The sequence below is a fragment of the Oncorhynchus nerka genome, linkage group LG5, assembly GCF_034236695.1.
Source record: "Oncorhynchus nerka isolate Pitt River linkage group LG5, Oner_Uvic_2.0, whole genome shotgun sequence".
Lineage (NCBI taxonomy): Eukaryota > Metazoa > Chordata > Actinopteri > Salmoniformes > Salmonidae > Oncorhynchus > Oncorhynchus nerka.
The window spans coordinates 24,597,258-24,616,393 of NC_088400.1; the positions used below are offsets into that span (position 1 = coordinate 24,597,258).

Below are 19,136 nucleotides of genomic sequence, written 5' to 3' on the forward strand. Positions count from 1 at the left end.
TCTGTCTGTCTGTCTGTCTGTCTGTCTGTCTGTCTGTCTGTCTGCCTGCCTGTCTGCCTGCCTGTCTGTCTGCTTGCCTGTCTGTCTGTCTGTCTGTCTGTCTGCCTGTCTGTGTCTGTCTGTCTGCCTGCCTGCCTGCCTGTCTGTCTGTCTGTCTGTCTGTCTGTCTGTCTGTCTGTCTGTCTGTCTGTCTGTCTGTCTGTCTGTCTCACAAGAACCTCTCACTAACACCAAAGAGGACAGTGCACATGGGGAAGGGACACACTTATGTCCACACAGGTCTATCTCGATTTAATTTAGTCTCTAGCTATGTTTTTGTTCAGTTTAACTTTTTATTCTCTGAGTTGTAAGAGCAGCCCTCCTAAGACATATCTGAGGGGAAGTGAAATTAGGAGATTCACAGTTGTCTTCGGAGGTGGTCGCTGCCTGCGACGTGCGTCTCTGTCTCTTCTCTTCCACTCTCCCGCTCATCATCCCAGCTGCTTCAGTGTAACTCTAGCAAACATCAAGGCCAGGACGGGGCTTTACCGAATTAACATATCTCACATATTGATCGCCCCACGCTCCCTTTGAAACCGACACTCCCGCCCTTGCACTTTGAACTCCTCTCTACAGTTCCGCCTAAATCATTTCAACATATAAAGGCTTTGTAAAAGCAACGGGGTTCAGGTTGGAGGTTCTTGTTACGGAGAAATGAAAGTTAATTCAGAGAAGCAGGGAACATATATTGACATCCCCCTACATCTAACATAAGGTTAAGAAGATGGGTAATATGCAGGACATGGATAATATGATAAATCATATTTATACAAACTGCAGCCTGCCAAACAACAAACAAAAGCCAAAAACACTGCCAAAACACTTTTACAGATTGTTTACACGTATTTTATGTGCATGGACAAAACACAGATCAACAGTCTGAGCTACACTGTACTATAAAACCCTTTGTGGAATGTGAGAGTACCTTATGCAACCCATACTACAACGTCAACAGTCAGCCAAAAACTAAAGCCTTAGGTTAAAAAACAGGTCATCTTTCACTGTGTCGAGGTTACTGCTGACAGTGTCCCTTTGACAAATAAACATTTACAGCAAAACACTAACTTATACTTTTTACTGTTCTACATCATTCGACTATTCCATACATTATTAAGAGGAGGAGATGAGGGTTGAGTGAACTCTACTTTGTGGTTTGTGCTTGACTTGGTACAACATGTTTATAAAGCCTAACTAATTGACTTTCCACCATATGACAGCTTTCCTCCCTCTCCCAGACGAGTATAGCACATCCTGAAGGAGTATCACTTAGATCTTACAAATCAGACAGTGGAAGCTACAAACCACATCAACACAGAGTTTCCACTCAAGGAGAATGTCTTTGCCACGCTGACCGACATACCTTCATAAACTATGGTAAATCTCAGAATAACGCAAATGTCTGCAGTTGAAATGAATTGAGAATGATTACAGTGAATGATACGTGGGTATACAGAACGTTTTGAAATGCGCTCAGGTCAGAAGAATGTAAAAACAAGCCTTCCTCCCCGTTGACACAAGCTATCACTTTCAACACAGCGTCCTGCTGATCAAACTGACGTCCGATAGCCAAGGCGCCAGGGAATGATTCCTATGTTTGTGTAACAAACTAACTAAAAGGGGTAATCGCATAGCTATACTCATACCCAGATACAGCCTGGTAAAGGGAGACCTTTATATCAACATTAGAAATAAAAAAGTAGCTGAATTCTGAAATCATGCTGATTAACTGAAACAAGTTCATATTAACTGAAACAAGTTCATATTAACTGAAACAAGTTTTCCATCTTGTTTGGACTTCTAATGGAACGTGAACGTTGTTTTAACTCTTATAAAGGAGACAAAAAGATTGAAAAGATTAATTTATCCAGAGAATCTGCACAAGAACAAAAGAAGACAAGAGGAAAGTCATGGTCACGTCCTCATTACTGATCAAAGTGACGCTAGTGGTTCTTGGGCATTTCTAGAGGGACAAACATTTCTCAAAAACACAGGAGTACCAAAAATAAACATTATGCAGAACTGCTGGACAAAGGCTTGTGAAACCTCAAAATTATTTTTTTGTGTGCAACGTACTTTTTCTTCAAACATGTCTTTACTATGCCTCTGCTATGCCTATTCCCCCCATACACACTCCACTTGCTATGCCTATTCCCCCCATACACACTCCACTTGCTATGCCTATTCCCCCCATACACACTCCACTTGCTATGCCTATTCCCCCCATACACACTCCACTTGCTATGCCTATTCCCCCCATACACACTCCACTTGTTATACCTATTCCCCCATACACACTCCACTTGCTATGCCTATTCCCCCATACACACTCCACTTGCTATGCCTATTCCCCCATACACACTCCACTTGCTATGCCTATTGCCCCCATACACACTCCACTTGATATGCCTATTCCCCCATACACACTCCACTTGCTATGCCTATTGCCCCCATACACACTCCACTTGCTATGCCTATTGCCCCCATTCACACTCCACTTGCTATGCCTATTGCCCCCATACACACTCCACTTGCTATGCCTATTCCCCCCATACACACTCCACTTGCTATGCCTATTCCCCCCATACACACTCCACTTGCTATGCCTATTCCCCCCATACACACTCCACTTGCTATGCCTATTCCCCCATACACACTCCACTTGCTATACCTATTCCCCCATACACACTCCACTTGCTATACCTATTCCCCCATACACACTCCACTTGCTATGCCTATTGCCCCCATACACACTCCACTTGCTAGGCCTATTCCCCCATACACACTCCACTTGCTATGCCTATTCCCCCCCATACACACTCCACTTGCTATGCCTATTCCCCCATACACACCCACTTGCTATGCCTATTGCCCCCATACACACTCCACTTGCTATGCCTATTCCCCCCATACACACTCCACTTGCTATACCTATTCCCCCATACACACCCACTTGCTAGGCCTATTCCCCCATACACACTCCAATTGTTATACCTATTCCCCCATCCACACTCCATTTGATATACCTATTCCACCCATCCACAATCGAAATGCCTAATCCTCCACTCCACACTGCACTTGCTATGCCTATTCCCCCCACCCACACTCCACTTGCTATGCCTATTCCCCCCACCCACACTCCACTTGCTATGCCTATTCCCCCCATACACACTCCACTTGCTATGCCTATTCCCCCACCCACACTCCACTTGCTATGCCTATTCCCCCCACCCACACTCCACTTGCTATGCCGATTCTCCACATCCACACTCCACTTGCTATGCCTATTCCCCCCATACACACTCCACTTGCTATGCCTATTGCCCCCATACACACTCCACTTGATATGCCTATTCCCCCATACACACTCCACTTGCTATGCCTATTGCCCCCATACACACTCCACTTGCTATGCCTATTCCCCCCCCACACTCCACTTGCTATGCCTATTCCCCCATACACACTCCACTTGCTATGCCTATTGCCCCCATACACACTCCACTTGCTATGCCTATTCCCCCACCCACACTCCACTTGCTATGCCTATTCCCCCATACACACTCCACTTGCTATGCCTATTCCCCCACCCACACTCCACTTGCTATGCCTATTCCCCCCACCCACACTCCACTTGCTATACCTATTCCACCCATCCACACTCCACTTGCTATGCCTATTGCCCCCATCCACACTTGCTATGCCTATTCCCCCATCCACACTTGCTATGCCTATTCCCCCATCCACACTTGCTATGCCTATTGCCCCCATCCACACTCCACTTGCTATACCTATTCTCCCCATCCACACTCCACATGCTCTGCATATTCCCCCATGCACTCTTGCTATGCATATTCCCCCATCCACACTTGCTATGACTATTCCCCCATCCACACTTGCTATGACTATTCCCCCATCCACACTTGCTATGCATATTCCCCCCATCCACACTTGCTATGACTATTCCCCCATCCACACTTGCTATGACTATTCTTCCCACCCCCACTCCACTTGCTATACCTATTCCCCCATCCACACATCTCCACTCCACTAGCTATGCCTATTGCCTCCATCCACACTCCACTTGCTATTCCTATTGCCCCCATCCACACTCTGGTTTGCTATGCCTATTCCTCCATCCACACTCTACTTTGCTATGCCTATTCCCCCACCCACACTCTACTTTACTATGCCTATTCCCCCATCCACACTCTACTTTGCTATGCCTATTCCCCCTATCCACACTCTACTTTGCTATGCCTATTCCCCCATACACACTCCACTTGCTATGCCTATTGCCCCCATACACACTCCACTTGCTATGCCTATTCCCCCCCACCCACACTCCACTTGCTATGCCTATTCCCCCATACACACTCCACTTGCTATGCCTATTGCCCCCATACACACTCCACTTGCTATGCCTATTCCCCCCACCCACACTCCACTTGCTATGCCTATTCCCCCACCCACACTCCACTTGCTATGCCTATTCCCCCATACACACTCCACTTGCTATGCCTATTGCCCCCATACACACTCCACTTGCTATGCCTATTCCCCCATACACACTCCACTTGCTATACCTATTCCCCCATACACACTCCACTTGCTATGCCTATTGCCCCCATACACACTCCACTTGCTAGCCTATTCCCCCCATACACACTCCACTTGCTATGCCTATTCCCCCATACACACTCCACTTGCTATGCCTATTCCCCCCATACACACTCCACTTGCTATGCCTATTGCCCCCATACACACTCCACTTGCTATGCCTATTCCCCCATACACACTCCACTTGCTATACCTATTCCCCCATACACACTCCACTTGCTAGGCCTATTCCCCCATACACACTCCAATTGTTATACCTATTCCCCCCATCCACACGCCATTTGATATACCTATTCCACCCATCCACAATCGAAATGCCTAATCCTCCACTCCACACTGCACTTGCTATGCCTATTCCCCCACCCACACTCCACTTGCTATGCCTATTCCCCCCACCCACACTCCACTTGCTATGCCTATTCCCCCATACACACTCCACTTGCTATGCCTATTCCCCCACCCACACTCTACTTGCTATGCCTATTCCCCCCACCCACACTCCACTTGCTATGCCGATTCTCCACATCCACACTCCACTTGCTATGCCTATTCCCCCATACACACTCCACTTGCTATGCCTATTGCCCCCATACACACTCCACTTGCTATGCCTATTCCCCCACCCACACTCACTTGCTATGCCTATTCCCCCATACACACTCCACTTGCTATGCCTATTGCCCCCATACACACTCCACTTGCTATGCCTATTCCCCCACCCACACTCCACTTGCTATGCCTATTCCCCCATACACACTCCACTTGCTATGCCTATTCCCCCACCCACACTCCACTTGCTATGCCTATTCCCCCCACCCACACTCCACTGCTATACCTATTCCACCCATCCACACTCCACTTGCTATGCCTATTGCCCCCCATCCACACTTGCTATGCCTATTCCCCCCATCCACACTTGCTATGCCTATTCCCCCCATCCACACTTGCTATGCCTATTGCCCCCATCCACACTCCACTTGCTATACCTATTCTCCCCATCCACACTCCACATGCTCTGCATATTCCCCCCATGCACTCTTGCTATGCATATTCCCCCATCCACACTTGCTATGACTATTCCCCCATCCACACTTGCTATGACTATTCCCCCATCCACACTTGCTATGCATATTCCCCCCATCCACACTTGCTATGACTATTCCCCCCATCCACACTTGCTATGACTATTCTTCCCACCCCCACTCCACTAGCTATGCCTATTGCCTCCATCCACACTCCACTTGCTATTCCTATTGCCCCCATCCACACTCTGGTTTGCTATGCCTATTCCCTCCATCCACACTCTACTTTGCTATGCCTATTCCCCCACCCACACTCTACTTTACTATGCCTATTCCCCATCCACACTCTACTTTGCTATGCCTATTCCCCCTATCCACACTCTACTTTGCTATGCCTATTCCCCCCATACACACTCCACTTGCTATGCCTATTGCCCCCATACACACTCCACTTGCTATGCCTATTCCCCCCACCCACACTCCACTTGCTATGCCTATTCCCCCCATACACACTCCACTTGCTATGCCTATTGCCCCCCATACACACTCCACTTGCTATGCCTATTCCCCCCACCCACACTCCACTTGCTATGCCTATTCCCCCATACACACTCCACTTGCTATGCCTATTCCCCCCACCCACACTCACTTGCTATGCCTATTCCCCCACCCACACTCCACTTGCTATACCTATTCCACCCATCCACACTCCACTTGCTATGCCTATTCCTCCCATCCACACTTGCTATGCCTATTCCCCATCCACACTTGCTATGCCTATTCCCCCATCCACACTTGCTATGCCTATTCCCCCCATCCACACTTGCTGTGCCTATTGCCCCCATCCACACTCCACTTGCTATGCCTATTCCCCCCACCCACACTCCACTTGCTATGCCTATTCCACCCATCCACACTCCACTTGCTATGCCTATTGCCCCCATCCACACTTGCTATGCCTATTCCCCCCATCCACACTTGCTATGCCTATTCCCCACATCCACACTTGCTATGCCTATTGCCCCCATCCACACTCCACTTGCTATACCTATTCTCCCCATCCACACTCCACATGCTCTGCATATTCCCCCATGCACTCTTGCTATGCCTATTGCCCCCATCCCACTTGCTATGACTATTCCCCCCATCCACACTTGCTATGACTATTCCCCCATCCAAACTTGCTATGCATATTCCCCCCATCCACACTTGCTATGACTATTCCCCCATCCACACTTGCTATGACTATTCCCCCCATCCACACTTGCTATGACTATTCTTCCCACCCCCACTCCACTTGCTATACCTATTCCCCCATCCACACATCTCCACTCCACTAGCTATGCCTATTGCCTCCATCCACACTCCACTTGCTATTCCTATTGCCCCCATCCACACTCTGGTTTGCTATGCCTATTCCCTCCATCCACACTCTACTTTGCTATGCCTATTCCCCCACCCACACTCTACTTTACTATGCCTATTCCCCCATCCACACTCTACTTTGCTATGCCTATTCCCCCTATCCACACTCTACTTTGCTATGCCTGTTCCCCCATCCACACTCTACTTTGCTATGCCTATTCCCCCATCCACACTCTACTTTGCTATGCCTATTCCCCCCTATCCACCCTCTACTTTGCTATGCCTATTCCCTCCTATCCACACTCTACTTTGCTATGCCTATTCCCCCCATCCACCCTCTACTTTGCTATGCCTATTCCCCCCCATCCACACTCTACTTTGCTATGCCTATTCCCCCCATCCACCCTCTACTTTGCTATGCCTATTCCCCCATCCACACTCTACTTTGCTATGCCTATTCCCCCATCCACACTCTACTTTGCTATGCCTATTCCCCCCATACACACTCCACTTGCTATGCCTATTACCCCCATACACACTCCACTTGCTATGCCTATTCCCCCATACACACTCCACTTGCTATGCCTATTGCCCCCATACACACTCCACTTGCTATGCCTATTCCCCCACCCACACTCCACTTGCTATGCCTATTCCCCCATACACACTCCACTTGCTATGCCTATTGCCCCCATACACACTCCACTTGCCATGCCTATTCCCCCACCCACACTCCACTTGCTATGCCTATTCCCCCATACACACTCCACTTGCTATACCTATTCCCCCTCATACACACTCCACTTGCTATACCTATTCCCCCATACACACTCCACTTGCTATGCCTATTGCCCCCCATACACACTCCACTTGCTAGGCCTATTCCCCCATACACACTCCACTTGCTATGCCTATTGCCCCCATACACACTCCACTTGCTATGCCTATTCCCCCACCCACACTCCACTTGCTATGCCTATTCCCCCATACACACTCCACTTGCTATGCCTATTGCCCCCCATACACACTCCACTTGCTATGCCTATTCCCCCACCCACACTCCACTTGCTATGCCTATTCCCCCCACCCACACTCCACTTGCTATACCTATTCCACCCATCCACACTCCACTTGCTATGCCTATTGCCCCCCATCCACACTTGCTATGCCTATTCCCCCCATCCACACTTGCTATGCCTATTCCCCCATCCACACTTGCTATGCCTATTGCCCCCATCCACACTCCACTTGCTATACCTATTCTCCCCATCCACACTCACATGCTCTGCATATTCCCCCATGCACTCTTGCTATGCATATTCCCCCCATCCACACTTGCTATGACTATTCCCCCATCCACACTTGCTATGACTATTCCCCCATCCACACTTGCTATGCATATTCCCCCCATCCACACTTGCTATGACTATTCCCCCCATCCACACTTGCTATGACTATTCTTCCCACCCCCACTCCACTTGCTATACCTATTCCCCCATCCACACATCTCCACTCCACTAGCTATGCCTATTGCCTCCATCCACACTCCACTTGCTATTCCTATTGCCCCCATCCACACTCTGGTTTGCTATGCCTATTCCCTCCATCCACACTCTACTTTGCTATGCCTATTCCCCCCACCCACACTCTACTTTACTATGCCTATTCCCCCCATCCACACTCTACTTTGCTATGCCTATTCCCCTATCCACACTCTACTTTGCTATGCCTATTCCCCCATACACACTCCACTTGCTATGCCTATTGCCCCCCCATACACACTCCACTTGCTATGCCTATTCCCCCATACACACTCCACTTGCTATGCCTATTGCCCCCCATACACACTCCACTTGCTATGCCTATTCCCCCACCCACACTCCACTTGCTATGCCTATTCCCCCATACACACTCCACTTGCTATGCCTATTCCCCCACCCACACTCCACTTGCTATGCCTATTCCCCCACCCACACTCCACTTGCTATACCTATTCCACCCATCCACACTCCACTTGCTATGCCTATTCCTCCCATCCACACTTGCTATGCCTATTCCCCCATCCACACTTGCTGTGCCTATTCCCCCCATCCACACTTGCTATGCCTATTCCCCCATCCACACTTGCTATGCCTATTGCCCCCATCCACACTCCACTTGCTATGCCTATTCCCCCCCACCCACACTCCACTTGCTATGCCTATTCCACCCATCCACACTCCACTTGCTATGCCTATTGCCCCCATCCACACTTGCTGTGCCTATTCCCCATCCACACTTGCTGTGCCTATTCCCCACATCCACACTTGCTGTGCCTATTGCCCCCATCCACACTCCACTTGCTATACCTATTCTCCCCATCCACACTCCACATGCTCTGCATATTCCCCCCATGCACTCTTGCTATGCCTATTGCCCCCCATCCACACTTGCTATGACTATTCCCCCCATCCACACTTGCTATGACTATTCCCCCCATCCAAACTTGCTATGCATATTCCCCCCATCCACACTTGCTATGACTATTCCCCCCATCCACACTTGCTATGACTATTCCCCCATCCACACTTGCTATGACTATTCTTCCCACCCCCACTCCACTTGCTATACCTATTCCCCCCATCCACACATCTCCACTCCACTAGCTATGCCTATTGCCTCCATCCACACTCCACTTGCTATTCCTATTGCCCCCATCCACACTCTGGTTTGCTATGCCTATTCCTCCATCCACACTCTACTTTGCTATGCCTATTCCCCCCACCCACACTCTACTTTACTATGCCTATTCCCCCATCCACACTCTACTTTGCTATGCCTATTCCCCCTATCCACACTCTACTTTGCTATGCCTATTCCCCCATCCACACTCTACTTTGCTATGCCTATTCCCCCATCCACACTCTACTTTGCTATGCCTATTCCCCCTATCCACCCTCTACTTTGCTATGCCTATTCCCTCCTATCCACACTCTACTTTGCTATGCCTATTCCCCCATCCACCTCTACTTTGCTATGCCTATTCCCCCATCCACACTCTACTTTGCTATGCCTATTCCCCCATCCACCCTCTACTTTGCTATGCCTATTCCCCCATCCACACTCTACTTTGCTATGCCTATTCCCCCCATCCACACTCTACTTTGCTATGCCTATTGCCCCCATACACACTCCACTTGCTATGCCTATTCCCCCCACCCACACTCCACTTGCTATGCCTATTCCCCCCATACACACTCCACTTGCTATGCCTATTGCCCCCCATACACACTCCACTTGCTATGCCTATTCCCCCCACCCACACTCCACTTGCTATGCCTATTCCCCCATACACACTCCACTTGCTATACCTATTCCCCTCATACACACTCCACTTGCTATACCTATTCCCCCATACACACTCCACTTGCTATGCCTATTGCCCCCATACACTCCACTTGCTAGGCCTATTCCCCCATACACACTCCACTTGCTATGCCTATTCCCCCCATACACACTCCACTTGCTAGGCCTATTCCCCCATACACACTCCACTTGCTATACCTATTCCCCCCATACACACTCCACTTGCTAGGCCTATTCCCCCATACACACTCCATTTGATATACCTATTCCACCCATCCACAATCGAAATGCCTAATCCTCCACTCCACACTGCACTTGCTATGCCTATTCCCCCCACCCACACTCCACTTGCTATGCCTATTCCCCCCACCCACACTCCACTTGCTATGCCTATTCTCCACATCCACACTCCACTTGCTATGCCTATTCCCCCATACACACTCCACTTGCTATGCCTATTGCCCCCATACACACTCCACTTGATATGCCTATTCCCCCATACACACTCCACTTGCTATGCCTATTGCCCCCATACACACTCCACTTGCTATGCCTATTCCCCCCAACCACACTCCACTTGCTATGCCTATTCCCCCCATACACACTCCACTTGCTATGCCTATTGCCCCCATACACACTCCACTTGCTATGCCTATTCCCCCACCCACACTCCACTTGCTATGCCTATTCCCCCATACACACTCCACTTGCTATGCCTATTCCCCCACCCACACTCCACTTGCTATGCCTATTCCCCCATACACACTCCACTTGCTATGCCTATTCCCCCCACCCACACTCCACTTGCTATGCCTATTCCCCCATACACACTCCACTTGCTATGCCTATTCCACCCACCCACACTCCACTTGCTATGCCTATTCCCCCATACACACTCCACTTGCTATGCCTATTCCCCCATACACACTCCACTTGCTATGCCTATTCCCCCAGACACACTCCACTTGCTATGCCTATTCCCCCATACACACTCCACTTGCTATACCTATTCCCCCATACACACTCCACTTGCTATACCTATTCCCCCATACACACTCCACTTGCTATGCCTATTGCCCCCCATACACACTCCACTTGCTAGGCCTATTCCCCCCATACACACTCCACTTGCTATGCCTATTCCCCCATACACACTCCACTTGCTAGGCCTATTCCCCCATACACACTCCACTTGCTATACCTATTCCCCCATACACACTCCACTTGCTAGGCCTATTCCCCCATACACACTCCATTTGATATACCTATTCCACCCATCCACAATCGAAATGCCTAATCCTCCGCTCCACACTGCACTTGCTATGCCTATTCCCCCACCCACACTCCACTTGCTATGCCTATTCCCCCCACCCACACTCCACTTGCTATGCCTATTCTCCACATCCACACTCCACTTGCTATGCCTATTCCCCCCATACACACTCCACTTGCTATGCCTATTGCCCCCATACACACTCCACTTGATATGCCTATTCCCCCATACACACTCCACTTGCTATGCCTATTGCCCCCATACACACTCCACTTGCTATGCCTATTCCCCCACCCACACTCCACTTGCTGTGCCTATTCCCCCATACACACTCCACTTGCTATGCCTATTATTCCCCATACACACTCCACTTGCTATGCCTATTCCCCCACCCACACTCCACTTGCTATGCCTATTCCCCCCATACACACTCCACTTGCTATGCCTATTCCCCCCACCCACCCACACTCCACTTGCTATGCTTATTCCCCCACCCACACTCCACTTGCTATACCTATTCCACCCATCCACACTCCACTTGCTATGCCTATTCCTCCCATCCACACTTGCTATGCCTATTCCCCCATCCACACTTGCTATGCCTATTCCCCCATCCACACTTGCTATGCCTATTCCCCCCATCCACACTTGCTATGCCTATTGCCCCCATCCACACTCCACTTGCTATACCTATTCTCCCCATCCACACTCCACATGCTCTGCATATTCCCCCATGCACTCTTGCTACGCCTATTCCCCCCATCCACACTTGCTATGACTATTCCCCCATCCACACTTGCTATGACTATTCCCCCCATCCACACTCTAGTTTGCTATGCCTCTTCCCCCATCCACCCTCTACTTTGCTATGCCTATTCCCCCCATCCACACTCTAGTTTGCTATGCCTATTCCCCCCATCCACACTCTAGTTTGCTATGCCTCTTCCCCCCATCCACCCTCTACTTTGCTATGCCTATTCCCCCATCCACACTCTAGTTTGCTATGCCTATTCCCCCATCCACACTACATTTGCTATTCATATTCCCCCATCCACACTCCACTTGCTATTCCTATTGCCCCCATCCACACTCTGGTTTGCTATGCCTATTCCCCCATCCACACTCTACTTTGCTATGCCTATTCCCCCCACCCACACTCTACTTTGCTATGCCTATTCCCCCATCCACACTCTACTTTCCTATGCCTATTCCCCCCATCCACACTCTACTTTGCTATGCCTATTCCCCTATCCACACTCTACTTTGCTATGCCTATTCCCCCCATCCACACTCTACTTTGCTATGCCTATTCCCCCCATCCACACTCTACTTTGCTATGCCTATTCCCCCATCCACACTACATTTGCTATTCATATTCCCCCCATCCACACTCTACTTTGCTATGCCTATTCCCCCCATCCACACTCTACTTTGCTATGCCTATTCCCCCCCATCCACACTCTACTTTGCTATGCCTATTCCCCCTATCCACACTCTACTTTGCTATGCCTATTCCCCCATCCACACTTGCTATGCCTATTCCCCCCATCCACACTTGCTATGCCTATTGCCCCCATCCACACTCCACTTGCTATGCCTGTTCCCCCACCCACTCCACTTGCTATGCCTATTCCACCCATCCACACTCCACTTGCTATGCCTATTCCTCCCATCCACACTTGCTATGCCTATTCCCCCATCCACACTTGCTATGCCTATTCCCCCCATCCACACTTGCTATGCCTATTGCCCCCATCCACACTCCACTTGCTATGCCTATTCCCCCACCCACACTCCACTTGCTATGCCTATTCCACCCATCCACACTCCACTTGCTATGCCTATTGCCCCCCATCCACACTTGCTATGCCTATTCCCCCATCCACACTTGCTATGCCTATTGCCCCCATCCACACTCCACTTGCTATACCTATTCTCCCCATCCACACTCCACATGCTCTGCATATTCCCCCATGCACTCTTGCTATGCCTATTCCCCCCATCCACACTTGCTATGACTATTCCCCCCATCCACACTTGCTATGCATATTCCCCCATCCACACTTGCTATGACTATTCCCCCATCCACACTTGCTATGACTATTCTTCCCACCCCCACTCCACTTGCTATACCTATTCCCCCATCCACACATCTCCACTCCACTAGCTATGCCTATTCCCCCCATCCACACTCTAGTTCGCTATGCCTATTTCCCCATCCACACTCTACTTTGCTATGCCTATTCCCCCATCCACACTCTACTTTGCTTTGCCTATTCCCCCATCCACACTCTACTTTGCTATGCCTATTCCCCCCTATCCACACTCTACTTTGCTATGCCTATTCCCCCATCCACACTCTACTTTGCTATGCCTATTCCCCCATCCACACTCTACTTTGCTATGCCTATTCCCCCCACCCACACTCTACTTTGCTATGCCTATTCCCCCCACCCACACTCTACTTTGCTATGCCTATTCCCCCCATCCACACTCTACTTTGCTATGCCTATTCCCCCTATCCACCCTCTACTTTGCTATGCCTATTCCCTCCTATCCACACTCTACTTTGCTATGCCTATTCCCCCATCCACCCTCTACTTTGCTATGCCTATTCCCCCCATCCACACTCTACTTTGCTATGCCCATTCCCCGCCCATCCACACTCTACTTTGCTATGCCTATTCCCCCCCCATCCACACTCTAGTTCGCTATGCCTATTTCCCCCATCCACACTCTACTTTGCTATGCCTATTCCCCCCATCCACACTCTACTTTGCTTTGCCTATTCCCCCATCCACACTCTACTTTGCTATGCCTATTCCCCCCATCCACACTACATTTGCTATTCATATTCCCCCCATCCACACTCTACTTTGCTATGCCTATTCCCCCCCATCCACACTCTACTTTGCTATGCCTATTCCCCTATCCACACTCTACTTTGCTATGCCTATTCCCCCATCCACACTCTACTTTGCTTTGCCTATTCCCCCATCCACACTCTACTTTGCTATGCCTATTCCCCCATCCACACTACATTTGCTATTCATATTCCCCCATCCACACTCTACTTTGCTATGCCTATTCCCCCCATCCACACTCTACTTTGCTATGCCTATTCCCCTATCCACACTCTACTTTGCTATGCCTATTCCCCCCATCCACACTTGCTATGCCTATTCCCCCCATCCACACTTGCTATGCCTATTGCCCCCATCCACACTCCACTTGCTATGCCTATTCCCCCACCCACACTCTACTTTACTATGCCTATTCCCCCCATCCACACTCTACTTTGCTATGCCTATTCCCCCATCCACACTCTACTTTGCTATGCCTATTCCCCCCACCCACACTCTACTTTGCTATGCCTATTCCCCTATCCACCCTCTACTTTGCTATGCCTATTCCTCCTATCCACACTCTACTTTGCTATGCCTATTCCCCCCATCCACCCTCTACTTTGCTATGCCTATTCCCCCATCCACACTCTACTTTGCTATGCCTATTCCCCCCATCCACACTCTACTTTGCTATGCCTATTCCCCCAACCACACTCTACTTTGCTATGCCTATTCCCCCCATCCACACTCTACTTTGCTATGCCTATTCCCCCATCCACACTCTACTTTGCTATGCCTATTCCCCTATCCACCCTCTACTTTGCTATGCCTATTCCCTCCTATCCACACTCTACTTTGCTATGCCTATTCCCCCCATCCACCTCTACTTTGCTATGCCTATTCCCCCATCCACACTCTACTTTGCTATGCCTATTCCCCCATCCACACTCTACTTTGCATGCCTATTCCCCCCAACCACACTCTACTTTGCTATGCCTATTCCCCCATCCACACTCTACTTTGCTATGCCTATTCCCCCCATCCACACTCTACTTTGCTATGCCTATTCCCCCTATCCACACTCTACTTTGCTATGCCTATTCCCCCATCCACACTCTACTTTGCTATGCCTATTCCCCCATCCACACTCTACTTTGCTATGCCTATTCCCCCATCCACACTCTACTTTGCTATGCCTATTCCCTCACCCACACTCTACTTTGCTATGCCTATTCCCCCATCCACACTCTACTTTGCTATGCCTATTCCCCTATCCACCCTCTACTTTGCTATGCCTATTCCCTCCTATCCACACTCTACTTTGCTATGCCTATTCCCCCATCCACCCTCTACTTTGCTATGCCTATTCCCCCATCCACACTTTGCTATGCCCATTCCCCCCATCCACACTCTACTTTGCTATGCCTATTCCCCCATCCACACTCTAGTTCGCTATGCCTATTCCCCCATCCACACTCTACTTTGCTATGCCTATTCCCCCAATCCACACTCTACTTTGCTATGCCTATTCCCCCCATCCACAATCTAGTTTGCTATGCCTCTTCCCCCATCCACCCTCTACTTTGCTATGCCTATTCCCCCCATCCACACTCTAGTTTGCTATGCCTATTCCCCCATCCACACTACATTTGCTATTCATATTCCCCCATCCACACTCCACTTGCTATTCCTATTGCCCCCATCCACACTCTGGTTTGCTATGCCTATTCCCCCATCCACACTCTACTTTGCTATGCCTATTCCCCCCACCCACACTCTACTTTGCTATGCCTATTCCCCCCATCCACACTCTACTTTCCTATGCCTATTCCCCCCATCCACACTCTACTTTGCTATGCCTATTCCCTCTATCCACACTCTACTTTGCTATGCCTATTCCCCCATCCACACTCTACTTTGCTATGCCTATTCCCCCCATCCACACTCTACTTTGCTATGCCTATTCCCCCCATCCACACTACATTTGCTATTCATATTCCCCCATCCACACTCTACTTTGCTATGCCTATTCCCCATCCACACTACTTTGCTGTGCCTATTCCCCCCTATCCACACTCTACTTTGCTATGCCTATTCCCCCCATCCACACTTGCTATGCCTATTCCCCCATCCACACTTGCTATGCCTATTGCACCCATCCACACTCCACTTGCTATGCCTATTCCCCCACCCACACTCTACTTTACTATGCCTATTCCCCCCATCCACACTCTACTTTGCTATGCCTATTCCCCCCATCCACACTCTACTTTGCTATGCCTATTCCCCCCACGAACACTCTACTTTGCTATGCCTATTCCCCCATCCACACTCTACTTTGCTATGCCTATTCCCCTATCCACCCTCTACTTTGCTATGCCTATTCCCTCCTATCCACACTCTACTTTGCTATGCCTATTCCCCCATCCACCCTCTACTTTGCTATGCCTATTCCCCCCATCCACACTCTACTTTGCTATGCCTATTCCCCCCATCCACACTCTACTTTGCTATGCCTATTCCCCCTATCCACACTCTACTTTGCTATGCCTATTCCCCCCATCCACACTCTACTTTGCTATGCCTATTCCCCCACGAACACTCTACTTTGCTATGCCTATTCCCCATCCACACTCTACTTTGCTATGCCTATTCCCCCCTATCCACCCTCTACTTTGCTATGCCTATTCCCTCCTATCCACACTCTACTTTGCTATGCCTATTCCCCCCATCCACCCTCTACTTTGCTATGCCTATTCCCCCCATCCACACTCTACTTTGCTATGCCTATTCCCCCATCCACACTCTACTTTGCTATGCCTATTCCCCCTATCCACACTCTACTTTGCTATGCCTATTCCCCCATCCACACTCTACTTTGCTATGCCTATTCCCCCCATCCACACTCTACTTTGCTATGCCTATTCCCCCATCCACACTCTACTTTGCTATGCCTATTCCCCCCACCCACACTCTACTTTGCTATGCCTATTCCCCCCATCCACACTCTACTTTGCTATGCCTATTCCCCCTATCCACCCTCTACTTTGCTATGCCTATTCCCTCCTATCCACACTCTACTTTGCTATGCCTATTCCCCCCATCCACCCTCTACTTTGCTATGCCTATTCCCCCCATCCACACTCTACTTTGCTATGCCCATTCCCCCCATCCACACTCTACTTTGCTATGCCTATTCCCCCCATCCACACTCTAGTTCGCTATGCCTATTTCCCCATCCACACTCTACTTTGCTATGCCTATTCCCCCAATCCACACTCTACTTTGCTATGCCTATTCCCCCCCCATCCACACTCTAGTTTGCTATGCCTCTTCCCCCATCCACCCTCTACTTTGCTATGCCTATTCCCCCCATCCACACTCTAGTTTGCTATGCCTATTCCCCCATCCACACTACATTTGCTATTCATATTCCCCCATCCACACTCCACTTGCTATTCCTATTGCCCCCATCCACACTCTGGTTTGCTATGCCTATTCCCCCCATCCACACTCTACTTTGCTATGCCTATTCCCCCCATCCACACTCTACTTTCCTATGCCTATTCCCCCATCCACACTCTACTTTGCTATGCCTATTCCTCTATCCACACTCTACTTTGCTATGCCTATTCCCCCCATCCACACTCTACTTTGCTATGCCTATTCCCCCATCCACACTCTACTTTGCTATGCCTATTCCCCCCATCCACACTACATTTGCTATTCATATTCCCCCATCCACACTCTACTTTGCTATGCCTATTCCCCCCATCCACACTACTTTGCTATGCCTATTCCCCCTATCCACACTCTACTTTGCTATGCCTATTCCCCCATCCACACTTGCTATGCCTATTGCACCCATCCACACTCCACTTGCTATGCCTATTCCCCCATCCACACTCTACTTTACTATGCCTATTCCCCCATCCACACTCTACTTTGCTATGCCTATTCCCCCATCCACACTCTACTTTGCTATGCCTATTCCCCCATCCACACTCTACTTTGCTATGCCTATTCCCCCCATCCACACTCTACTTTGCTATGCCTATTCCCCCTATCCACACTCTACTTTGCTATGCCTATTCCCTCCTATCCACACTCTACTTTGCTATGCCTATTCCCCCATCCACACTCTCTTTACTATGCCTATTCCCCCATCCACACTCTATGCCTATTCCCCCATCCACACTCTACTTTGCTATGCCTATTCCCCCATCCACACTCTACTTTGCTATGCCTATTCCCCCCATCCACACTCTACTTTGCTATGCCTATTCCCCCCCATCCACACTCTACTTTGCTATGCCTATTCCCCCTACTTTGCTATGCCTATTCCCCCATCCACACTCTACTTTGCTATGCCTATTCCCCCATCCACACTCTACTTTGCTATGCCTATTCCCCCATCCACACTCTACTTTGCTATGCCTATTCCCTCCTATCCACCTCACTTTCTATTCCCCCTTTGCTCCCCATCCACACTCTACTTTGCTATGCCTATTCCCCCATCCACCCTCTACTTTGCTATGCCTATTCCCCCCATCCACACTCTACTTTGCTATGCCCATTCCCCCATCCACACTCTACTTTGCTATGCCTATTCCCCCCATCCACACTCTAGTT

The 19,136-nt window shown here is 49.6% G+C and overlaps 1 protein-coding gene across 1 annotated transcript in view; it reads right to left on the minus strand.

Moving 5' to 3' along the window:
• The window catches only part of LOC115129138 (fibroblast growth factor receptor-like 1), a 166,990-nt gene that overhangs the window by 36,868 nt on the left and 110,986 nt on the right, over positions 1 to 19,136 (minus strand). The window lies entirely within an intron of this gene.